Source organism: Bos mutus, chromosome 22, assembly GCF_027580195.1.
Source record: "Bos mutus isolate GX-2022 chromosome 22, NWIPB_WYAK_1.1, whole genome shotgun sequence".
Taxonomy (NCBI): Eukaryota; Metazoa; Chordata; class Mammalia; order Artiodactyla; family Bovidae; genus Bos; species Bos mutus.
Window position 1 is genome coordinate 57438968 of NC_091638.1, and position 27201 is coordinate 57466168.

Genomic DNA, 27201 nt, shown 5'->3' on the forward strand with positions numbered 1-27201 from the left:
GGTTGGAAGATCCCTTGGAGAAGGAAATGGCAACCCACTCCAGTATTCTTGCCTGGAAAATCCCATGGACAGAGGAGCCTGGTGGGCTACAGTCCATGGGGTCACTAAGAGTCAGACACAACTGAGAGACTCACACACACAAATCAAAAACATACAGTATATTCACAAAAACCACAAAGAAGAAAACACAAGCATAATATAAAAGAAAACCATCAAACCACAACAGGAAAAGAAGAAATGTAACATCAACTGGACAACAAGGTTTACAATGGCAGTACATACATATCTATCAACAATGACATTATATGTCAATGGACTGAAAGTTCCAATCAAAAGACATAAAGTGCCAGATCAGATAGTAAAACAAGAGGCTACAATATACTGCCTACAAATGATCCACTTTAAAGCAAAGAACATATATAGGTTGAAAGTAAGGGGATGGAAAATCTAATTTCATGCAAACAGAAAGAAGAAGAAAGCAGGAGTAACAATACTCATATCAGACAAAACAGGTTTTAAAACAAAAGCCGAAAACAAACATAAAGAAGGAAACTGCATAATGATTAAAAAAAAGGATCAATACAAGAAGGTATATTATACTCATTAACATACGTACCCAACATGCCCGCATGCATGCTCGGTCACTCGGCCGTGTCACACTCTCTGCGACCCTATGGGTGGCGGCCCGAGGGCCCCTCCATCTGAGGGATTCTCCAGGCGAGAGCACTGCAGTGGGCTGCCACGCCCTCCCCCAGGTTGTCTCCCCACCCAGGGATCAAGCCCGAGTCTCGATGGCTCCTGCACAGGCAGGCAGGTTCTTTACCACTAGAGCCACCTGGGAAGCCCTACGTCACCTGGGCTAGAATTCGGGCTTCAATATTCCCATAAAGGGACACAACAGTGTATCCAGCCTTGTGTTTTCCTTCTGTAATATAACTGCTGCTGCTGCTAAGTCACTTCAGTCATGTCCGACTCTGTGCGACCCCATAGACGGCAGCCCACCAGGCTCCCCCGTCCCTGGGATTCTCCAGGCAAGAACACTGGAGTGGGTTGCCATTTCCTTCTCCAATGCATGAAAGTGAAAAGTGAAAGTGAAGTCACTCAGTCGTGTCCGACTCTTCGAAACCCCACGGATTGCAGCCCACCAGGCTCCTCCGCCCATGGGATTTTCCAGGCGGGAGTACTGGAGTGGGGTGCCACTGTCTTCTCCATAATATAACTGCTTCCACCAGTAAATCAGATTTAATCAGTATTGGCTAAGGGTTGGTCTGAGAGGTCTGGGTGGACACTGGGAGAAACTATCCGGATCTCAGAGCAAGTCTGAGTAGGGTCATCTTTTCCTGGTATGGGCAGTAAAGTTGTGGGGTTAAAGTTTTGCAAATACTCAAACATATCTGTGGGCTTTCAAATAAAAGAATTTGCTATCTGAAAATTTGTGATCATTTAGTAGGTCTGGTAACCTGGTGAGCAATCAGAACCTGAATGGGGCTCCCAGAGTAAATTTCCGTGCTCCCTCAGCTACAAGGGACAGTGCTCCTAGCACCCTAAGACAGGGAGGCCAGCCTTCACAGTGGACTCCAGCTGTTTGGAGAGACAGGCTTTGGCTGTGTGGTTTCTCCCAGTCTTTGGGTTAGGATTCCTAAGGCCGCACTCCCTGTTTTCTGGGTGCAGAGTCAGAACAGTTAGGAAAGGTTCGGTAGACCCAAAGTGGGAGTGCTGTGGAGGAGGCTTTTTAAAGTGTCCACGGCTCCTGCTGGACTGGTTCTCGTTTGAGGGGTATCTGATCTTCCTTATCTTTTAATGCTTGATATAAGGGGCTGTGCCATGAGACCACAGTTAGGTACCCAGACTCTGCAGTACCTGGTTAGGCCCAGAAATGCTTGTAGTTGTTTATGGGTAGTGGGAATCTGTAGATGGGTATTGCCTGTGTATAATCTGCCAGAAGGCTGCATCTACCAGGGGTAAAAATAATCCCCAAATAGGACACTTGTTGTACCAACTGGGCCTTAGATTTGGACACTTTGTAACCCCAATAAGCCAGGAAATTAAGGACCTTGAGTGGTGTATATAATGGTGTGGGACTGAGTGGGGGAGCAAATCAAAAGATCATCAATATAGTGAATAAATGTTCCTCCCTCAAGAGTTAGGTCTTGTAGATCCTGGGCTAGAGCCTGCTCCAAAAGATGAGGGCTAATAAAGCCTTGGGGTAGGTCAGCTACTGAGGGGGTACTGATGAGGAGTTCTACTTCAATGCAACAAGTATTGTGATTCTGGTGCCAATGGGATGAAAGAGAAGGCATCTTTTAAATCTGAGAGTGAGAACCAGCTGCTGTCTGGGGGTCTTTTTTTCAGAAGTATATAAGGATTAGGGACTATTGGGTATAAAGGTGTCATGGCCTTATTAAGGAGCCATGAGTCTTAGACTAGGTGCCACCCAATCTGATACCAGGTATAAAAGGACTCCACATAAAACTACCAGAAGTGATAAACGAATTCAGCAAGGTAGCAGGATACAAGATTAACACACATAAATCAGTTGCATTTCTTTACACTAACAATGAAATAGCAGAAAGGGAAAAAATCTTTTTAAAGATTCCTTTAAATACCACATTAAAAAATAAAATGAATAGGAATAAACTCAATCAAGGAGGTGAAAGACTTATATGCTGACAACTTTAGAACACTGACAAAGGAATATGCATACAAAAAAATGGAAAGACACCATATTCTTGGATTAGAATATTGTTAAAATGACCATACTACCCAAAGCACTCTACAGATTTAAAGGGATTCTCCATTAAATTACCCATGACATTTTACATGGAACTACAAAATTCCAAAATTTTTATGGAATCATAACAGATCCAGAATTGCCAAAGCAATCCTGAGAGAAAAGAACAAAGCTGGAAGCTAACCCTCCCAGACGTCAGGTAACACTACAAAGCTACAGCAATCAAAATCAGAGAGCCCAAATAATCCCACACATCTACTGTCAATTAATTTCAGACAAAGGAGTCAAGAATACACAACGAAGACAAGCCAGCCTCTTCAGCAAGCAGCTGGAACACTCCCTCACACCCTACACAAAATAAACTCAAAATGGCTGAGACATATATAAGACATGACACAATAAAACTCGTAGAAGAGAACACGGGCCAAACATTCTGTAACGTAAATCATAGCATAGTTTTCTTAGTTCAGTCTCCCAAGACAACAGAAATAAAAATAAAACTTACAAGCTTTTGCACAGCAAAGTATACCATATACAAAATGAAAAGACAACCTGTGGACTGGGAGAAAATGCCTGCAAATAAGTAACCAGCAAGGGCTTAATTTCCAAAATATACAAACAGCTCATACAACTCAGTAACAAAAAAAGCAAACAACCCAATTAAAAAATAAGACCTAGATATTTCTCCAAAGACGACACACAAGTTGGCAAATAAGACACATGAAAAGGTGCTCAACATCACTAATTATCAGAGAAATGCAAATCAAAACAACAATGAGGTATTACCTCACACCAGTCAGAATGGCCATGGTCAAAAAGTCTACAAATAACAAATGCTGGAGAGGGTTTGCAGAAAAGGAACCCCTCCTACACTTTGGTGGGAGTGTAAACCGGCACAGCCACTATGGAGAACAGTACATGCGTGTGTGCTGAGTCGCTTCAGTCGTGTCTGACTGTGTGTGACCCTATGGACTGTACCCGCCAGGCTCCTCTGTCCATGGGGTTCTCCAGGCAAGAACACTGGGGTGGACTACCACGCCCTCCTCAGGGGGTCTTCCCGACCCAGGGATCGAGCCTACGCCTCTTACATCTCTTGCACTGGCAGGTGGGTCTTTACCACTAGCGCCTCCTGGGAAGCCCGGAGAACAGTGTGGGGTTCCTTAAGAAAAAACAAAAACAAAAACAAACAGAGCTGCCATATGATCTAGCAGTTCCACTCCTGGGCATAAATCTGGCGAAAATTCTAACTGGAAAAGATAACATGCACCCCAATGTTCATGGCAGCACCACTTACAATAGCCAAGACATGGCAACAGCCTAAATGTCCGACAGATGGGTGGACAAAGATGTGGTGTGTATATAGTGGCATGCAGTTCAGCCATAAAAAAGAATGGGGGAAAAGAATGAAATGATGCCGTCTGCAGCAACACGGATGGACCCAGAGGTTATCATATTAAGCCGAGAGAGAGAGAGAAAGACAAATGGCACACGATATCACCTATATGTTGTCTTTTAAAACTATACCAATGGACTTATTTACCAAACAGAAACAAAATCAGAGACACAGAAAACAGACTACAGTCACCAAAGGGGAAGGGCACAAGTTAGGACTCTGGGATTAGCAAATACAAATGTCAATAAAAATAACCAATAAATGCTCTATAATAAGAAACGTTTTCTGTGAGCCAAACTGAAGACCAGCCCAGAGGCCAGCTTCCCAGATTACTCTGACCAGCTCCTCTGGAGAAGCATGGCTGCCAAGCAGAGTTCTGCATCTTGTCAAAACAAAGAACATTATATTTCTTCAAGGTTTAAGAACAAAAACAAACAAAACCCCACGTGGATCAGAGATCAGCAAGTCGGCAAGGCCTTGGCACCTTGGAAGAGAGTCTTATCATCAAAGGAGAACCAGCAATGGCAATCCAAGAAGACAGGAATTTAATCTTTATTTTTAACATGGACATTCTTCTGGTCAATGTGACCTTTTCTTTTTAATAATTAAGGCAGATATACAATGCATGTTTGATAGGCCACGAACAGGCTATTCTACTGAGTATAAAATTCAAGTTAACTCATGCATAAAACAGAATGACTTCCCTGTATCTAATATGTAAAAATCTTTCATTACACACACACACACACAATACACAAAAAATAAGCAGGGTCCTACTGTGTAGCACAGGGAACTATATTCAATATCCCATAATAAACCACATGTATAACTGAGTCACACTGCTGTACAGCAGAAATGAACGCAACACTGCACATCAGCTAGGTGGCGCTAGTGTTAAAGGACCCACCTGCCAGTGCAGGCGACACAGAGACCCAGGTCCAATCGCTGGGTCTGGAGGATCTGGAGAAGGAAAGCGCAACCCACTCCAGTATTCCTACCTGGAAAGTTCCATGGACAGAGAAGCCTGGTGGGCTACAGTCCAAGGGGTCACAAAGAATGAAACACAGCTGAGTGACTGAGCACTCGCACACATACATACTTCAATTGAAATAAACAGGTAAATAAATATTTTTAAAAGTGAGAGACAAACCAAGACATTGCAGATAAACAAAAGCTAAGGGGATTTGTGATCACTAGCCTTGCCCTGCAAGAAACGTTCAAGAGAGACCTGCGAGGAGAAAGGAAAGACGGTAGGACCCTGGGAAACAAGAACGCCAACACATGTAAACACGTGGCGATCATAAAACGCCAGTGTCACTGTGGCAACGGTTCACCACTGGGCCTTTTGCTTCCTAAAAATACACTTAAAAAACCTTCAATTATTGTAAATACTATTGCTATATCTTTGGTATGAAACTCAGAATCTTTTTTTCTACATAATTAAGGAGACTAATGTATTTAAAAAGAATTATTAGCTTATGCTTTGGGGCATAAAAATGTAATCAGTGACATCAACTACTGAAAGAGGTAGGGACGGAGCTGTAAATGAAAAACGTTTGACAGTGAGTGAAATTAAGCTGGTGTAAGTTCATACTAGTGTGAATTTGCAACTTTAGGATGTTATATGTAACCTTCATGGTAACCATAAAGAAAACAGCCATGGAATAGGTACAAAAGAAAATGAGAAGTGATTTAAACATTTCACTACTAAAAAATCAACTAAATATAAAAGAAGATAGGAATGCAGGAAATGAAGGACAGAAAAGCTGAAGGCATATATACAACAAAGAGCAAAATGACAGAAGTTCCGCATGCATAAATATTTTAAATGCAAATCAATAAAACTCTCTAATCAAGAGAGAGAATGGCGGAACACCGTTGAGACATTCTGTTTCAACTGCATGCTGCCTGGGAGACTCACTTTAGAACCCAAGACACAAACAGACTGAAAAGGAAAGGAAGGGAAAAGATAATTTATGCAAACAAAAACCAAAAGAGAGCAGAGGTAGCTGTTCTAAAATCAAACAAAGTAGACTTTAAACTTTAAAAGGGTTTAAGAGACAAAGAAGAAAGAAAGAAGAAAGTGAAGTTGCTCAGTCGTGTCCAACTCTTGTGACCCCATGGACTGTAGCCTGCCAGGCTCCTCCAACCATGGGATTCTCCAGACCAGAATACTGGAGTGGGTTGCCATTTCTTTCTCCAGGGGATCTTCCCAACCCAGGGATCGAACCCAGGTCTCCTGCACTGCAGGCAGACTCTTTTATCCTCTGAGCCACCAGGGAAGCCAAAGAAGGATACTAATAAGAGATTCAACACAGCAAGAAGATATAATAATCACAAAGTTACACACTTAATAACCAGAAAAGTACATGAAGTCCAAACTGATACAACTTAAGGAAGAAATAGACAGTTCTGCAATAATAATTGGAGACTTCAATATTGCAATCTCAAGAAGGAACAGAACCATCAGACAGAAGATGTATAAGGAAAGAGAAGACTTAACACAAGAGAAACTAACGAGACTGGACACACTATAACAGGACACTCTACCATGAAACAACAAATACACATTCTCCTCAAGTACACAAGGGACATTCTCCAGCATGGGCCATAAATGCAGCCAAAACTTATGTCTCAGCAAATTTTAAAAGACAGGAAGTCAAGTGGGCCTCAGGAAGCATCACTGCCAACAAAGCTAGTGGAAATGATGGAATTCCAGTTGAGCTTTTTCAAATCCTTTGGATGATGCTGTGAAAGTGCTGCACTCAATACGCCAGCAAATCTGGAAAACTCAGCAGTGGCCACAGGACTGGAAAAGGTCAGTTTGCATTCCAATCCCAAAGAAAGGCAGTGCATTGCACTCATCTCACACGCTAGTAAAGTAATGCTCAAAATTCTCTAAGCCAAGCTTCAGCAATACGTGAACCATGAACTTCCAAATGTTCAAGCTGGTTTTAGAAAAGGCAGAGGAACCAGAGATCAAATTGCCAATATCCACTGGATCATCTAAAAAGCAAGAGAGTTCCAGAAAAACATCTATTTCTGCTTTATTGACTATGCCAAAGCCTTTGACTGTGTGGATCACAATAAACTGTGGAAAATTCTGAAAGAGATGGGAATCCCAGACCACCTGACCTGCCCCTTGAGAAACCTATATGCAGGTCAGGAAGCAAGTTAGAACTGGACATGGAACAAAAGACTGGTTCCAAATAGGAAAAGGAGTACGTCAAGGCTGTATATTGTCACCCTGCTTATTTAACTTATATGCAGAGTACATCATGAGAAACGCTGGACTGGAAGAAACACAAGCTGGAAGCAAGATTGCCGGGAGAAATACCAATAACCTCAGATATGCAGATGACACCACCCTTATGGCAGAAAGTGAAGAGGAACTCAAAAGCCTCTTGATGAAAGTGAAAGCGGAGAGTGAAAAAGTTGGCTTAAAGCTCAACATTCAGAAAACTAAGATCATGGCATCCAGTCCCATCACTTCATGGGAAATAGATGGGGAAACAGTGGAAACAGTGTCAGACTTTATTTTTTGGGCTCCAAAATCACTACAGATGGTGACTACAGCCATGAAATTAAAAGACGCTTGCTCCTTGGAAGGAAAGTTATGACCAACCTAGACAGCATATTCGAAAGCAGAGACATTACTTTGCCAACAAAGGTCTGTCTAGTCAAGGTTATGTTTTTTCCAGTAGTCATGTATGGATGTGAGAGTTGGACTGTGAAGAAAGCTGAGTGCCGAAGAATTGATGCTTTTGAACTGTGGTGTTGGAGAAGACTCTTGAGAGTCCCTTGGACTGCAAGGAGATCCAACCAGTCCATTCTGAAGGAGATTAGCCCTGGGATTTCTTTGGAAGGAATGATGCTAAAGCTGAAACTCCAGTACTTTGGCCACCTCATGCGAAAGGTTGACTCATTGGAAAAGACTCTGATGCTGGGAGGGATTAGGGGCAGGAGGAGAAGGGGACGACAGAGGATGAGATGGCTGGATGGCATCACTGACTCAATGGACGTGGGTCTGAGTGAACTCTGGGAGTTTGTGATGGACAGGGAGGCCTGGCGTGCTGCAATTCATGGGGTCGCAAAGAATCGGACATGACTGAGCAACTGAACTGAACTGAATCAGACAAAGTGTTCTCTGACCATAACAGAATGAAGTTAGAGATTGCCAATAAGAGGAAACTGGAAAAAATCACAAATTTGTGGAAATTAAACAACACAGTCTTCAATGACCAATGAATCAAAAAGGAAACCATAAAGGTAATTATAAAAAACTTGGAAATGAATGGAAACAAAAACATAACATACCAAAACTTAGGGAATTTGCAAAAGTGGTGTTAAGTGGGAAACTTACGAGCTACAAATGATTTTTTAAAAAAAGAAGAAAAATCTCAAACAAATAACCTAACTTTTACAACTAGAGTAAAAAAGAAAAGAACAAACCGAATTCAAAGTTAGCAAGAGAAAGGATATAATAAAGATTATTTATAATAAGAAAACTATATAAAAAATCAACAAATCAAAGCTGATTCTTTGAAAAGATCAACAAAATGGACAAAACTGAAGAAGAATGTTCAAACTATTGCACAACTGCACCCATCCCACACGCTAGTAAAGTAATGCTCAAAATTCTCCAAGCCAGGCTTCAACAGTACATGAACTGTGAACTTCCAGATGTTCAAGCTGGATTTAGAAAAGGCAGAGGAACTAGAGATCAAATTGCCAACATCTAATGGATCATCGAAAAAGCAAGAGAGTTCCAGAAAAACATCTACTTCTGCTTTATTGACTATGCCAAAGCCTTTAACTGTGTGGATCACAACAAACTGTGGAAAATTCTTCAAGAGATGGAAATACCAGACCACCTTACCTGCCTCCTGAGAAATCTGTATGCAAGTCAAGAAGCAGTAGTTGACATGGAACAACAGACTGGTTCCAACTCATGAAAGGAGTACATCAAGGCTGTATACTGTCACCCTGCTTTTTTAATTTACATGCAGAGTACATCATGCAAAATGTAGGGCTGGATGAAGCACAAGCTGGAATCAAGATTGCCAGGAGAAATATCAATAACCTCAGATACGCAGATGACAGACACCACCCTTAGGGCAGAAAGTGAAGAAGAACTAAAGAGCCTCGATGAAAGTGAAAAAGGAGAGTGAAAAAGTTGGCTTAAAACTCAACATTCAAAAAACGAAGATCATGCCATCTGGTCCCATCACTTCATGGCAAATAGATGGGGAAACAATGTAAAGTGTCAGACTTTATTTTCTTGGGCTCCAAAATTGCTGCAGATGGTGACTGCAGCCAAGAAATTAACAGACGCTTGCTCCTTGAAAGAAAAGGTATGACCAACATAGACAGTGTATTAAAAAGAAAAGACATTACTTTGCTGACAAAGGTCCATCTCGTCAAAGCTATGGTTTTTCCAGTAGTTTTATGCATGAATGCGAGAGTTGGGCCATAAATAAAGGTGAGCACCAAAGAATTGATGCTTTTGAACTGTGGTGTTGGAGAAGACTCTTGAGAGTCCCTTGGACTGCAAGGAGATCCCCCCCTCTCCAATACTACGGCCACCTGATGCGAAGAACTAACTCATTAGAAAAGACCCCGATGCTGGGAAAGATTGAAGGCGGGAGGAGAAGGGGATGACAGAAGATAAGATGGTTGGATGGCATTACCAACTCAATGGACGTGAGTTTGAGCAAGCTCTGAGAGTTGGTGAGGACAGGGAAGCCTGGCGTGCTTCAGTCCATGGGGTTGCAAAGAGCCAGATGCGACTGAATTGAACTGAACCTAGCTAGATGGACTAAGGGGAAAGAAAGAGATTTCAAATTTCTGAAATCAGAGACAAAAGTGAGATTATTATCAATTCTATAGAAATATAAAAGTTTATAAAAGAATACTATGATCAGTTGTATGCCAACAAATTGGATAACCTAGATGAAATTAACAAACCTGCCATGACTAAAGGGAGAAGGCAATGGCACCCCACTCCAGCACTCTCGCTTGGAGAATCCCATGGATGGAGGAACCTGGTGGGCTGCAGTCCACGGGGTCGCTAAGAGTCGGACACGACTGAGCATCTTCACTTTCCCTTTTCACTTTCTTTCATTGGAGAAGGAAATGGCAGCCCACTCCACTGTTCTTGCCTGGAGAATCCCAGGGACGGGGCAGCCTGGTGGGTGCCGTCTATGGGGTCGCACAGAGTCGGACACGACTGAAGCGACTTAGCAACCATGACTAAAGCACGAATTAACAGAAAACATGAATAGACCATTAACTACTAAGGAGAATGAATCAATCCAAAAGATCTCATTAAGAAAACCCTGGACCCAACAGCTTCACTGGTCATTTCTACCAAATACTTAAGGCAGCATTCTCAGACTCATCCACAATACTGAAGAGTACGGAACACTTCCTAACTCATTCTATTGAGGCCAGCACTGTCCTGCTATCAGCCAGGCAAAGATACTGGATCAACATACACAAATCTATCATCATAACACATGGCATTAACACAATGAAGGAAAAATCCCACAGTATCATCTCAATAGAAGGAGTAAAAGCATTTGACAAAATTTATCATCCTTTTACGATAAAAACACTCAATGAACTAGAAATAGAAACAAATTATCTAAACTTAATAAAAGCCGTATAGGAGAAACCCAGAGTCAATACCACACTCAGTCGTCAAAGACTGAAAACTTTTCCTGTGTAACAAGCATGCCTGCTTTCACCTTCTCTACTCAACACTGTACTGGAAGTTCCAGCAAGAGCAATGAAGCAAGCAAAAGAAAGAAAAGGCATCCAAGTGAGAAAAGAAGAAGTAAAAGGTAAGTGTGTGCTTAGTCGCTCAGTTGTGTCCGACTCTTGCAACCCCTGCCAGGCTCTTCTGTCCATGGGGTTCTCCAGGTAAGAATACTGGAGTGGGTTTCCATTTTCTTCTCCAGGGGATCTGCTCCACCCAGGAATTGAACCTGGGTCTCTTGCACTGCAGGCAGACTCTTTACTGACTGAGCTTTGAGGGAAGCTCCTAAAAGGTAAGAGATTTGTACATGAAAAACTGCAAAACACTGCTGAGAGGAATAAATGGAAACATTTTCCATGTTCATGGGTTGAAGGACTTAACACTGCTAGTATGTCAATACTTCCCAAAGTGATTTACAGGTTCAATACAGTTCCTATCAAAGTCCCAATCTTCGTCTTTTTTTTTTGGCAGAAATGGAAAAACCCATCCTGAGCTTCGTATGGAATTTCAAGGGATCCCAAATAGACAAAACTACCTTGATAAAGAACAAAGTTGGGGGACTTGGGTTTCATGATTTCAAAACCTGCTACAAAGCTTTAGTCACAAAATCATGGTATTAGCATAAAGACAAACATATAGACCAAAGGAAAAGACATTCCAGAAGTAAATTGTTGCATATCTGGTTAAACAATTTTTTGACAAGGGAGCTGAGACCATTCAACGGGAGGAAAAACATTCTTTTCAACAAAAGTGCTAGAAAAACAATATCCATATGCAAAAGAATGAAGCTGGGCTCTTACCTCATGCCATACACAAGAATCAATTCAATCAGAGACCTAAATTAATTCAATCAAAGACCTAAACGTCAGACCTGAAACTACAAAACTCTCAGGAGAAAACCTAGGAGAAAAGTCACCACACCACTAGATTCGGCAGCGATTTCATGATGCGATACAAAAGGCACAGGCAGCTAAAGGGGAAAAAGAAATCACACAAAGAAATTATAATATTTGTGCGTCGAAAGACAGTATGAACAGAGTGGAAACGCAAACTACAGAATGAGAAAAAACATTTGCAAATCATGTATCTGACAAGGTATAAACCTCTGATTATATCAAGAACTTCTAAAACTTAGCAACATAAAAAAAACTCAACTTGATTAACAATAGGCAAAACATATGAATAGACATTTCTCCAAAGAAAATATACAAATAACCAATAAGCACATGAAAGGTTGATCAACATCACAATTCATTGGGGAAATTAAAAAAAAATCAAACCTGCAAGATGCTATCTCATACTCAGTGTAACGGCTACTATCAAAACAAAGAATTGAAAGCAGTGCCTCCAAGAGGTATTTGTACACACATTTGCAGCGGCAGGATTCATGAAAGTCAAGAGGTGGAAGCAACCGAAGTGTCCGTGTACAGATAAACAAAATGTGACATGTTCATACAATGGAATATTATTCTGCTTTTTAAAGTAAGGAGATTCTGGCACATGGTCCAACACAGATGAACTTAGAGGACATTATGTTAAGTGAAATAAGCCACTCACAAAAAGACAACCAACTATTGTATAATTTCACGTAGGTGAAATATTGAGAGTAGTCAAATTCTTCGAGACAGAAAGGAAGAGTGGTGACCCTTGGGCTTCCCTGGTGGTACTAGTGGTAATCCACCTGCCAGGGTGGGAGACTGAAGAGACATGGGTTCTATTTCTGGATAGGGAAGATCCCCAGGTGAAGAATATGGCAACCCACTCCAGTATTCTTGCCTGGAGAATCCCATGGACAGAGCAGCCTGGTGGGCTACAGTCCATAAGATCACAGAGTCAGATACCACTGAAGTGAGTTAGCACATACTCACTTAGTGAAACACTGAGTAGTCAGATTCTTAGAGATTAGAGAGTAGAGTGGTGGTTCAAAGAGGAGATGGCAATGGGCATTAGTGTTTAATGGATACAAAGTTTGTTTTACAAGATGAAGAGAAGTTATGGAGATGGATGGTGGTGGATGCTGCACAACATTATGAGTGTATTTAATACTACTGACCTGTATACATAAAGTAGTAAATTTTATATTTCATATTTTAAAAACAGGAAAAATTAACTCAAAATGAATCAAAGTATTAAATGTAAGAGCTAAAACTATAAATTCTTAGAAGAAAATATAGGTGTAACTCTTTGTGAACTGGGATTAGGTGATAGTTCCCTCAATATGACACCAAAGCATAATCAACAACAACAACAACAAAAATAGATGAAGTGGCCACCATCAAAATTAAAGTTTTGTGCTTCAAGGGATATGATTTAGAAAGTGGAAAGACAGTCTATAAAATAGGAGAAAAATTTTGCAGATAGTGTACCTAATACATGGACATGTACATATAGACTATAAAGAGCTATTTATAACAACTTAATACTTTTTTAAAAAAGAGGCAAAGGAGGTGAATGGAAATGTCTCCCAAGAAGATATACAAATGACCAGTAGCATATGAAAGGCTCAACATCATTAGTTACTAAGGAAATTAAATTTAAACCCACAAGACATCACTTCACACCCATTTGGATGACTACAATCCAAAAGATGGACAATGGCAAGTGCTGACAAGGATGCAGAAAAACTGGAACTCTAGTACACTGCTAGAGGGAATACAGAGTGGTAGACCTTCTTTGCAAACAGTCTGGCCAATTCTCAAAGGTGGCCATGTGAACCTACAACTGCACTCCTAGGTATATACTCCAGAGAAAGGCAAATATATATCTACAACCATCCTGTACAGAAATGTTCATATCAGCATCATTCATAATCGCTCAAAAGTAAAAACAATCGAGTATCTGCTAATTGATGAATGAATAAAGAAAACACGGTGTATGCATGCAATCGAGTACTCTTTGGCAATAAAAAGGACTTCAGACTGGTACATGCTACACCACGGATGAACATGTGCAGCATGCCACAGAAGTCCATGTATTGTATAATTTCATTTACACAACAGTCCAGAGTAGGCAACGCAGAGGGACAGAAGGTACATCAGTGGTTCTCAGGCACTGAAAGGACGGGGAAGGGGCAATAACGTCTAATAGATAGCCCCCTAACAAAAACAGCAGCTTGGTGCATCTCAGATCCCCAGTGAGAGACTGAACCAGGCCCCTGGCAGTGAAAGTGCAGAGACCTAACCATAGGACAGCCAGGGAATTCAATGGAATTTCTTTTTAAAATGATGAAAATGTTTTAGAATTAGATAGTGGTAATGGCTGTACAACCTTGTGAAACTTACTAAACTGTACACTTTAAAGGGGTGAAATGTATGGGAAGTGAATTATATCTCTTTTATAAATTATAAAATTTATAAATTTTATAAAGCATAGCATGATGAATTATTGGGGTGGTTAGGAAAAACTTTTTCTTTCATAAGCATTAATTTCACCAACAAAAAGTTCACCACAGAAAGACAACAGAATGGGACTGCCCGGTGGCGCAAGTGGACAGGACTCCTCCTGGCACTGCAGGGACCCAGGCTCAGTCCCTGCCCCGGGAAGGCTCCGCACGCTGTGGAGAAACCAGGCCTGTGCGTCACACCTACTGCGCCCCTGCTCTGGAGCCTGGGAGCCACAAGAACCGAGCCCACGCGAGCCAACTCCTGAGGCCCGCGTGCTCTGGGCTCCTGAGCCGCTCACTGAGCCTGTGTGCCTACAGCCTGTGCCTGGCAACGCAAGAAGCCAGTAGAAGCCCATACACAGCTACCAAGAGTAGCCCCACTTGCCGCAACCGGAGAAAGCTTGCCTTCAGCAACCAAGACCTAGCACAGCCCAAAATACATTATTTTAAAAAGACCAAAAAAAAAACCCCAAACCCAGAATGCAATATTCTCATAGTGATTTTTAGTTGACAAAATGCTTCATATCAATTAGTTTTCTCTTGGTTAAGACAGGAGAGAGTGTGATGAGGCTTAAACCTTACAGAATGTATCGCCCAGCATCCACCTACACCATCTGTTAGCTCTGTTTATTTCTGATTAAAAAAAGGCTGGCCAGTCACTTTGTCAGTGCACAGGAATTAAATCCGTCTTTAATAATGAACATTTAGAATTCTGGCTGAGTCTATTACTGCTCTGTAAGTTAATTCTACCCATTTCAGATCCTTTGAATTCTTAACCGATAGAATAATATGCTGCCTTTCTGACTCACTTTACTCTTCAGAAGTTTTAAAGCAATCAGCACTATTTGAGTACCCATACGCAAGGAATTACATAAACCTAGGCTCTGAAACACGTACCGTCACCCTGATAAAGTCCCTTAACCCTCTAAACTTCAGTTTCCTCAAATTAAACGTGGACATATTGCTACTACTTTATGGGATTGATGAGAGGGTTAATAAATAATATGCTAAGTATTAATGCTATTTATTTAGTACATAGTTGCTATTAGTAATATCACAAACTTCCTGAAAATGTTTTTCTAAAGCCTGAGTTATAAACAGTGTATAAATATCTTTGTTACACATGATTAATTGTACTGCTGAGACTTTCCTTGAACAGAAATTTCTTTTTTTATAAAAAATATATTAAATTCTACCTCACATTATACACACAGATTAGAAAACAAAGGTGTAGATCTTCATGACCTTGATTATAGGCAATGATTTCTTAGCTATTATACTTAAAGCAAAAGAGAGAAAAGATAAACTCTGTCAAAGTTTAAAACTTTTGTGCTTCAAAGGACAACTATAAAGTAAAAAGTAACCCACAGAATGAGAGAAAATATTTGTAAATCATATCTGATAAGGACTTGTATTTTTATATTATATGGTTAATTAACCCTTACAATTAGATATCAAAAAAAATTTAAAAATGAGCAAATGAACAGCAAAGGAAACTACAAACAAGGTGAAAATCAACCCTCAGAATGGGAGAAAACAATAGCAAAATGAAACAACTGACAAAGGATTAATTTCCAAAATACACAAGCTGCTCATACAACTCAATACAGAAAAACAACCCAATCAAAAAGTGGGAAAAAGACCTACTAAACAGACATTTCTCCAAAGACCACATACAGAGGGCTAACAAACACATGAAAAGATGTTCCACATCACTCATTATTAGAGAAAGGCAAATCAAAACTAGAATGAGGTATCACCTCACACTGGTCAGAATGGCCATCGTCAAAAAGTCTACAAACAGTAAATGCTGGAGAGGGTGTGGAGAAAAGGGAACCCTCTTGCGCTGCTGGTGGGAATATAAACTGATACAGCCACTATGGAAGATGGTATAGATATTCCTTAAAAAACTAGGAGTAACACCACCAGATGACCCAGCAATCCCACTCCTAGGCATATACCCTGAGGAAACCAAAACTGAAAGAGACACATGCATCCGATTGCTCACTGCAGCACTATTTACAACAGCTAGAACATGGAAGCAACCTAGATGTCCATCGACAGATGAATGGATATAGAAGTTGTGGTACATACACAAGGGAATATTACTCAGCCATAAAAAGGAACACATTTGAGTCAGTTCTAATGAGGTGGATGAACCTAGAGCCTATTATACAGAGTGAAGTAAGTCAGAAAGATAAATATTGTATACTAATGTATATATATGGAATCTAGAAAGAAGGTACCAATAAATTTATTTGCAAGGCAGCAATGGAGAAACAGACATACAGAACAGACTTATGGACACAGGAAGAGGGGAAGAGTGGGCGAGACGTATGGAGAGAGAAACATGGAAACTTCCATCACCGTATGGGAAATAGATAGCCAATGGGAATTTGCTCTATGTCTCAGGGAACTCCAAGGGGGGCTCTGTATCAACCTAGAGGGGTGGGATGGGGAGGGAGACGGGGGTGGGGGGAGGTTCAAGAGGGAGGGGATATATGTATACCTGTGGCTGATTCAGGTTAATATCTGACAGAAAACAATTCTATAAAGCAATTATCCTTCAATTAAAACATAAATACATTTTAAAAAAAGAAAAAATGGGCAAAGGAGCTGAACAAACATTTCTCCAAAGATACACAGATGGCCAACAAGCCCATAAACATTGTTCAACATCATCAGTCATTAGGGAAATGCAAATCAAAATACATTAAAATATCATTTCATACCCATTAGGACGGTTATAATGAAAAAGAAGGTAAGTGCTGGCAAGGACGTGGAGAAACTGGAACTCTCATATACTACTGTTGGAATATAAAATGGTACACTTTGGGAAACTGTCAGTTCTTCAAATGGTTAAACACAGAGTTGCCATATGATTCAGCAATTCCACTTCCAGATATATATACCAGAGCAAAGAAAATATATGCCCATGTAAAAATTTGTACATGAATATTCACAGCAGCATAATTCCTATTCATTTGTTGTGTTACACATTTATGAACTGTGAACACAGGTATGTTATACTACAATAAAGACTTTATTTAAAAAAAATAACAGCATTCAAAAAGTATTTCACAGGGACTCAGAGAAGCATTCTAAGTCAGTAGCGCTGACCTTGCCCCTCTGTGGCTGTGTGCTGGGGATGCATGGCAACCAGAAAGGGCCCTGCCTTTCCTGCACTTGGGGCTGGGGATGGATGGCAAAGGGGAGGACGTGTGGGCTGGGCACCAAGACCACTTGCAGCTCTCTGGCCCTGCTGAGCTGCAGTATAAACTCCCTCGATTCTAGTTCCTTCACATAAAGGGGTATGCTTCTCAAGTTTCTAATTCCTTTCACATGAGAAGCGCAAAGACCTCCACAAATTTGCTGATGGGGGCAAGCATCATGCTGGTGATGGGCTCCCTGTAGCTCAGTAATAAAGTAAGATTGGGTGAACAGTCTTAAATATCCCTGGGATTCAGAGAAGGATGCCTAACTTTAGAACTGACAGATGAAAGGGAAAAACACTTCAGATCCCTTACCCCTAAGACCTTTAGAGAGGAAGTGTGTTCCAGTGGTACCAGGGGTAGTTTTTAGATATGATTCAGCTTGAAGGCAAAGTGATGTCATGATGGGATCCCTCAGAAATTCTTGCAGCTGTGTGAATTTAAAAGCCTAATACTATGATCAGACATCAAAGCAGGCCATCTATTTTTTTCCCCCAAGCATTCTGTTGAAAATCATTTCGCACAATGATAAAAAGTCCATTTGGGGACTCTCCTGGTGGGACAGTGGTTGAAAGTCCACCCATCAACTCAGGGACATGGTTAGGGTCCCTAATCAAGGAAGATCCCTCATGCCGCAGAGCAACTAAGCCCACGTGCCACAACTACTCTAGAGCCCAGGAACCTCGACCGCTGAGCCCGCACGCCGCAACTGCTGAAGCCCACGCTCACGCTCCACAACAAGCCGCCAAACGAGCAGCAGCGCAACTGGAGGGTAGCCCCCACTCGCCACCACGAGCGCTTGTGCACAGCCACAAAGACCCAGCACAGGCAAAAGTAAATAAATAACAATTAAAAGAAAAACAACAGTCAATTTCGTAACAGGCCATAAGAACATTAGATACATTTCTGACCAGTGTAAGCATCTCCTTTCCAGCCTCCCTTTTTAGTGCCCGAAGTACGTCGTGGCCCTCCCCCTTAGCCTACTTCTCCCCTCTTGCATCTGCTCCAGCCCATCAGCTCACAGTGACTGTAAACGCCTGGCAACACCCAGGTGTGTTATACCTGGCCAGAGCACTTGCACTTTGCCAGAAAACTGCCAGTCCAAAGGACTCAACTAAACCATGAGCAAGGAGGGTGTGAAAGCACGTTCGGATACAGTTCTTCAGAGTACGGTCTCCGACTTGTGCTTACAGAGTAAATAGGTGGTTCCGTTTCACATCCTTTCTAAAGTGAACCATGCTTACGCAACACACGAATGCTTGTTTCCTGCCTAAAGAGTTCATGAAAGCCTTGCTCCTCTGGACAGCTCCCTCCCTGGACCCGGGGGCTGGTGCCCAAGTCCAGCTCGGGGCTCCCAGAGCAGCTGCATCCAAGCCCTCAGCCCAGGGCCCGCCAAGCAGCTGCTCAGAGGCCCGAAGGGACAGCCTCTGACGCCTCAGGCCAGGCACACACTAGGCCCACAATGACTGGTTAGAGAGGAACAGTTTTTAACTTCAGGAATAAACAACAAGTCATTTTTACAGTCCTTGATCCTGGGACTCTGCCTAGGCTTTTTTTTGTTTTATTCCACTCTTGTATCTATCTGCTAACCAAACATTCTGCAGGTACCCCACAGTGTCTGCCCTGGCAGTTTCTTATATAAATAAACCAAAGCGTACTGGTTCCACCAACACACGTGAATGTATGAGGCTGATGGGAAAAGCACATGTATTTTTGCTCTCGAGTGAGAACCATCTCTATTTTACCATAACATGACATTGCCTTGCGAGCATTTTTTTGGGGGGTGAGGGGGGGAAATTCTTAGGAAAAAGTTCTGTATTAGGCATTTGCTATGAATATCTAGGTTGAAGAGAATGCCCAAAGCAGTCAGCTAATTAAGAAAAAACTAAATTTCTAAATCTACAATGATTCCTCATTTCAATTTTTGGCTACAACATTCCTATGGGTTACGGGTAGTTGGACCATAAAGAAAAGTCACTAACTTTTTATTACTTTATCAATCACCTCCCTATAAAAAAATAGAATGGCTACTTCACACCGTCGGGGGGCGGGGCGGGGGGGGGGACGACGACAGATCATGTAGACCCAACATGCAACCAATCTCAATCAGGGGCTTCCAGCTTCTCCTTAACATTCCTAGGAAATGATGAACAAGTAAACAACCGCCTAAGCGGGTAAAGGGTTTCAGGCAGGAGACACCACCAGCCTGACTGAAATGTACCACATCCTGCTTTTATTTTTATTTCAAAGGACCATGAAATAATAAGTACGGTGAAGGGTCAATGGGCAAAGAATTAACCTTTGTGCGGCAGCTTACACCAGAGGGAAGAAGCCGGAGGAGCCTGTTGGTCTTCAAAGTGCACGCCGTCACCTCCTACAAAGGGCTAGAAGCTTCCAGTGTCCATGTTTCTAAAGAACGACATCTCCTGAGGAGTGGCAAAGCCAGCTCTTCTGTATACTAAAGCCTCTCGGGATTATAAATCAGCCTCATTTACGTCAGAACTGATCGACCATTTTAAAACTTTCAAGTTGATAGTATATTTAAAAAGATAAAAGACTATAGCCCTAAATTTAGCACAAATACAAAGATCCAAAATCAGTGAGGACTGCCCCCGATCATACAAAACAAGGAGGTGTGTAAGAGCGGCGGGGTTCACTCTCTGCTCAGAAGCAGATTAACCTGCTGAAAAATAAGAAACAAACAGCTCTTGCCCCACTTGAATCTACCCAGCACGTCCAGATCCAAGTTCCCATGAAGAAGTAACTTGCTAGGCGCTAAGCACAGAACAGACACTAAATCAGCTTCCTTCAAATACACAGCAGGCATCTAACTCCACGGCTATTTCACCAACTGCTCGAAAAACAAGTGCCTGTGAAACACACCGCATCACAAGAAGGCTCCCTCCAGAAACAGACGAAAAGAAAAGGCTGCAAAAATGACTCTTGTTTTTCTGCAGGACACTGCACTTACCATGCCAACGGCTCTCTGCAGCTTTATTTACATTTTTTCTCAGCAACTTCCCCAGCCAGACAGTCCAACCAAAAGAGCCAGGGGTTCATGGGGGGAACTCATGGGCATGTGCTTCAAACTGCCAGTGCAGATTCCATTTGCCAAAACCAGACAGAGCTGTTTAAAGATGCCCTCTCTATGACCCTGCTCTGCTGAAGGTCAAGTGCACGATCACTGTGGGTAACTAAGGAAGCAAAATTGACATGTTCCTGCTGTTTCACCAGCTGCTGAAGCCGTTTGTCTAATAATATGATTAATTGTTTTTAGGGAAGATGCATTTTGCTTTTCAAAGTTCTCCCTTCACCTAGATTGCTGCCTTTGCTACATGCCACCCCTCCAACCCACACCCCAGACCACCTTTCCTGAACAGGGGGCTCAGGAGAATGTTACCATGGGGTGCAACCAACTCAGTTTTAAAACTATAAGGGGTAAAGGGAATCCTTGAAGAACTCGGAAATACCAAGGTCTGCACACAGCATTTTCAACACCGCAGTAGATTAAGTAAAGATACAGGGTCTTTACAAGTTCCTCCTTCCCTGAAAGCAAAAGGCAGCAACATAACCGTCTGCATTACATATGAAAACACCCACAGGAATAACAAGCACTGGGCTAGGCTTCCTACATCCACCCAACATGTAATAGGCACAGGAAGCGCCTCCGATTCTGGTGAGGAAGAAGGTGTAGTCCGAGCAGGTGAGTGACTGTGGAATGGCTTCGAATCTAAGCCTCTCCATTCTCCCCAAGGCCACAGAGGAAAGGGAGCTCCTGGGGTGGGGAGCTAAGAGCACTTGCCTCCTGTTTTAAGCAGAGTGAATGCTGGTCCATCACCAAAACCAAACCAAATACAAGAAAGCCTAGGGCAAGGGCAGGAAGAAGCATATGGATGTTTACTTTTATGTAGGATGGGGGCATGGGATTGAAAGAAGGAACTTTGGAAAAACTAAGTTCACACTGCCATGAATAAAGAATTTCCACACCCCAAGTTTGTATGTGTACTAACTTAAAACAATCTAATTTGAAAGAATATGCCATCCATTTTTCAGATTCTAGCACAAATCTAGGCACCCAATCAAGAGGAAAGATGATTCTCTTTTAAAGGAGAGATCAAATTAAAAGTCCTTCCATATCAAGAACTAAAGTTCTAAAAAACTCAGTTCACTAAGTATAGCCAATAAACGACACATTCAAGGAAAGATTACTCCAAGGAAGTAAAAAGCTACAGACTCAACTGTTGAGGTCAACAGGTCTGATCTTCTCATCAAAAATTTTGTTCATGTCCCGTGGACTGGTGATTCTACTTTCAGGAATCCACCCTACATAAACCATCCTAAATACAGAAATAACTCTGACAGTGTGTAATCCTGTATTATTTTTCTAGGGAATATAGGAAATTCCTCTCTCAGGGGTTCAGATAAGGCAGATACTTGCAGATAAAGCAGATACTGCAGGTCTGGGTTCCCTTGGAGGAGGGCAAGGTGTCAATCAGGCTCAGACAACACCGCAGCAGCAGCAGGAGCCCCATGCCTGGCCTGGGTGGTGTGGTGTGCAGTCACAGCATCAGACCAACTCTTCTGTGAGATCTGCGTGTTGTATCTAGCTGCAGAGCTATTTCTCCAGCCCTCTTGGTAACTCTCTCAAATAAGTTGTCCATCCATCCTCACATATATTTTAACTCAATGCTTTTTGAGAATCTTACTTCTATTTAAATTAAAAATAAACGTAACGTATGATTCGACAACTCCACTCCTGCACATATATCTGGAGAAAACTATGGTTTGAAAGGATACATACACCCCAGTGCTCACTGCTGTGCTGTTTACAGCAGCCAAGACATGGAGACCACCTAAATGTCCATCAACAGAGGAATGGATAAAGAAGTTGTGGCACATACATCCGACGGAACTGTACTCAGCCATTAAAACAGAATGAAATAAGGCCATTTGCGGCAATATGGAGGGACCTAGAGAGTGTCACACTGAGGGAAGTCAGTCTGACAGAGGAGGAGAAATATCATATGATATTCCTTATATGTGAAATCTAAAAAGAAATGATATAAACGAACGTACTTACAAAATCAGAAAGAGACACACAGACTTAGAAAATGAACTCATGGTTGCCGGAGGGAAGGGATAGTTAAGGACTTCGGGAAGGTCATGTTTACACTGCTGTATTTAAAATGACCACCAACAACAAAAACCTTCTGTATAGCACATGGAGCTCTGCTCAGTGTCATGCGACAGCCTCACCGGGAGGCGAGTTTGGGGAAGATGAACACGTGTGTATGTATGGCTGAGTCCCTTCACTGTCCACCGGAAACTGTCACAACATGGTTAATCGGCTATCCCCCAAAAACACAAAATGTTTTTTGTGTTTAAAAAGTTAAAAATAAAAATGTCCAGAAAATAAATAAATAATCACCGACAGCTGGTTTCTAATGTATTTGCTATTAGATTTCTTGACTGTATGTACTGTCTGACTGTACCCATGGACTGCAGCACACCAGGCCTCCCTGTCCATCACCAACTCCCGGAGCTTGCTCAAACTCATGTCCATTCAGTCAGTGATGCCATCCAACCACCTCATCCTCTGTGGTCCCCTTCTCCTCCCGCCTTCAATCTTGCCCAGCATCAGAGTCTTTTCCAAGGAGTCAGTTCTTCGCATCAGATGACCCAAGTATTGGGAATTTCAGCTTTAGCATCATTCCTTCCAATGAACACCCAGGACTGATCTCCTTTAGGATGGACTGGTTGGATCTCCTTGCAGTCCAAGGGACTCTCAAGAGTCTTTTCCAACACCACAGTTCCAACGCATCAATTCTTTGGTGTTTCTTTATGGTCCAACTCTCACATCCATACATGACTACTGGAAAAACTATAGCTTTGACTAGACGGACCTTTGTCGGCAAAGTAACTTCTCTGCTTTTTAATACTGTTGAGGTTTGTTATAGCTTTTCTTCCAAGGAGCAAGCATCTTTGAATTTCACAGCTGTAGCCACTGACTGATATAGCATGGATATATTTTTTTTATCAGTGTTAATTTATATTACAGAAAAGTCAGAAATGAATGTCCCAAACTAGGAGATGGGTTAGTGAATTATGCTATGCTCCCTTGATACATAATTATGTAGCTATGAAAAATGATGGTCATACATTCCATGTAGCAATCTACAAAAAGAATGATGAACTTTAGTCTGTGAAATTAACATGAAAGTGATCAAAAGATACAAAGTTGTATGCACAGGATGATTACAACTGGATGACACTCAAAAAAGATCAAAAACTACATGTCTGTTCATTTTAAAAAGAAATCTTAACACTGAGTGCTTACTACGTTCCAGTTTTAGACAGGGGGTATTAGGGGGTGGAGAACAACAGCAAATGAGACAAAGTTCCTGCCTTTTTCTGGAAGTTACATTTCATGTGACAGGTAAACAAGTATACATTTGTCAGATGGTGTTAAGCATTACGGAGGAAAATAAAATTGAGGATAGACAATGACAGAGATAGAAGTAGAAGTGGCCATTCTATTTTTTTATAGGGAGGTGATTGATAAAGTAATAAAAAGTTAGTGACTTTTCTTTATGGTCCAACTCTCACATCCATACGTGACTACTGGAAAAACCATAGCTTTGAATAGATGGACGTTTGTCAGCAAATGTGTGTCAAATGTGTCAAAATGAAAGACATACAGTTTTCTTCTTTTTCAAAACTTTCAGAATGTTGTATCACTTTTATAGTAAAAAGAAAAAAGAAAAAAAGGAACAAACTGTTTGCAGGGAACTTCCTGGCAGTCCAGTGGCATTCTCACTGCCAAGAGTCCAGGTTCAGCGCCTGCTTGGGGAACTAAACCCCGTAAGGTAAGCAGTGTGGCCAAAACAACAGAACGACAAAAAACTGTTTCCAAAACAAAGTTACCTTCTACAACCAGCAAATATTGCTAGAATTTAGTACAATGAATCTTATTTTCCATCCAAAGTCTGCAATAACTGTGTTCTTCTTTTCTTCATTTTTAAAAGAAAAGCTTCTACCCATTCAAGAAAGAACAAGGAAAGCTTTTCCATCTTTCTTGGTAAGATGAAATATAAAAACATACTGTACTATAAGATAACTTATGAAAGAAATCAAAGATGACACCAACACGGAGAGATAGACCATGTTCTTGGATTGGAAGCGATCAATATTGTCAAAATGACTATACTACCCAAAGTAATCTACAGGTTCAATGCAATCCCTATCAAATCACCAGTAGCATTTTTCACATAATTAGACAAAAAAATTTTACAGTTTGTTATTAAACAGAAAAGACTCCAGGTTGCTAAAGTAATCTTGAGAAAGAAAAACAGAGATGGAGGAATCCAGCTTCCTGACTTCAGACTGTATTACAAAGCTACAGTAATCAAATATAGTATGGTACTGGCACAAAAACAGAAATACAGATCAATGGCACAGGAAACAAAGTTCAGAGATAAACCCACTCTCTGGCATCCATGGTCATCTAATCTACGACAGAGGAGGCAAAAAGAAACAATGCAGAAAATACTGTACCTTGCCAATAAGTGATGCTGAGAAAACTGGTCAGCTGCATATAGAAGATGAAATTAGAACATTCTCTAACACCTTACAAAAAAACAAACTCAAAATGGATTACAGACCTAAATGTAAGACCAGACACTGTAGAACTCAGAATCTACCTGTGCAGAAAACTCTCACACGAGTCGCGGCAGGACCTTCTGGATGCTCCTCCTAGAGGAACGAAAATAAAAACAAGATGGGACCTGATTAAACGTAAAAGTTACTGCCCAGCAAAGGAAACCACAGACAAGAAGAAAAGACAACCCACAGAAGGGGACAAAACATGTGCAAACAAAGTGACCAACAAGGGGTTATTCTTCAACATATAAAAACAACTCAAGCAGCTCAATATCAAAAACAACTCCATCAAAAAAAATGGACACAAGAAATGGACATTTCTTCAAAGAAGACACACAGATGGCCAAAAAGCTCCTGAAAAGATGTTTAATATCACTAATTATTAGAGAAATGTAAATCAAAACTACAATGAGGTGTCACCTGATACCAGTCAGAACAGCCACCATCAAAAAACCTACAAAGAACAGATGCCGGAGAGGACGTGGAGAAAAGGGAACCCTCCTACACTGTTGGCAAGAAGGCAAATCTGTGCGGCCACTACGGAGAACAATATGGAGGTTCCTTAGAAAACCGACAATAGTTACCGTATGACTCAACAATCCCACTCCTAGGTATATATCCAGAATAACACAAAATTTCAAAAGGTACATGCACCTCAATGTTCACCTCAGCGATATTTACAACAGACAGGACATGGAAGCAACATAAATGTGCATCCACAGCAGAAAGGATAAAGAAGGTGCGGGACACACTGCTGCCGTTCAGTCACTAAGTCTTGTCTGACACTTTTGCAGCCCCATGGATTGCAGACCACCAGGTTCCGCTGTTCATGGGATTTCCCAGACAAGAATACTGGAGTGGGAAGGAATCTTCCTGACCCAGGGATCAAACCTGCATCTCCTGCACTGGCAGGCAGATTCTTTACCATTGAGCCAACAGGAAAGCCCACAATGAACTGGACTGAACTGAAGTCAGTCAAATGTATCACTCACGCTGCTGCTAAGTCGCTTCAGTCGTGTCCAGCTCTGTGCGACCCCACAGACGGCAGCCCACCAGGCTCCCCCGTTCCTGGGATTCTCCAGGCAAGGACACTGGAGTGGGTTGCCATTTCCTTCTCCAATGCCTATGCAGAATCAAATTTTTTTAAAAAAATGATACAAATGAACTTACCTACAAAACAGAAACAAACTTAGTTACTGAAAACAGACAGGGTTATTAAGGGGGAAAGTGGAGAGAGGGATAAACCTGGAGATTGGGACCGACACATACACATTATTTACACATAAAGGAGATACAAAATAGGTAACAGTAAGGAGCTGCTGTATAGGTCCTACTCGATACTCTGTAACGACCAATATGGGGGGAAAAATCTATATGTATATATATAGCTGATTCACTTTGCTGTGAAGCAGAACTAACACAGCATTGTACGTCAACTATACTCCAATAAAAAGTTTTAAAAACTGCTGTAAAAAAATACTCCTCAATCTCCTTACCTATTAAAGAACTGCTACTGAAGTTTAACGAGGCTCTGTGTTTCTGTAACTATGATCTAAATGGAATTATCTCAGTGGGCAGCCAGGACCCTGGAAACATCTCACTCTGCCGGCTCCTGTTTGGGTGCCTTTGGGTAAGTCCTGTACTTGTTCTAAGACTGTCTACTTATTTGAGGTTAATATCACTTTCCTCACAGATACTGGGAGGATTAAATGAGGCAATAAATATAAATGCAATGTAGTATAATAAAAAAACCCCCAGCATTTCTATTACAAGTTTCTTGAGGAAATCAAGTGCAGTGTTAAAACTACAATCCTCAGTAAAATACTATTTTTCCCTATGTAAGATGTTTAGGATTTTCTGTATTTTATGTTTTGGCAGACAAAAAGGTTTCAAACCCTCCAGTCCTGCGACCAATGAACAAATATGGTCTCCAAAGTCTTTTGAAAGTTTCAGATACTAAACGTATACACCTCAAATGCAGTGAGGTTTTAAGAAAGGAGACATTTTCTGGTATAGATCATCACCGTTCTCTTCTGAGACAGCAGAGGGAATTATTTTGACAAG

General features: G+C 41.4%; 1 protein-coding gene across 7 annotated transcripts in view; it reads right to left on the reverse strand.

Moving 5' to 3' along the window:
- The window catches only part of NR2C2 (nuclear receptor subfamily 2 group C member 2), a 113218-nt gene that overhangs the window by 43976 nt on the left and 42041 nt on the right, over window positions 1–27201 (reverse strand). The window contains exon 2 of one of the 7 annotated variants that reach the window (XM_070359301.1): window positions 25179–25230. The exons of 5 other annotated variants lie outside the window; for them this stretch is intronic. The gene's annotated coding sequence lies outside the window, so the exon portion shown is untranslated. One more of the 7 variants, XM_070359302.1, reaches the window with a different exon arrangement.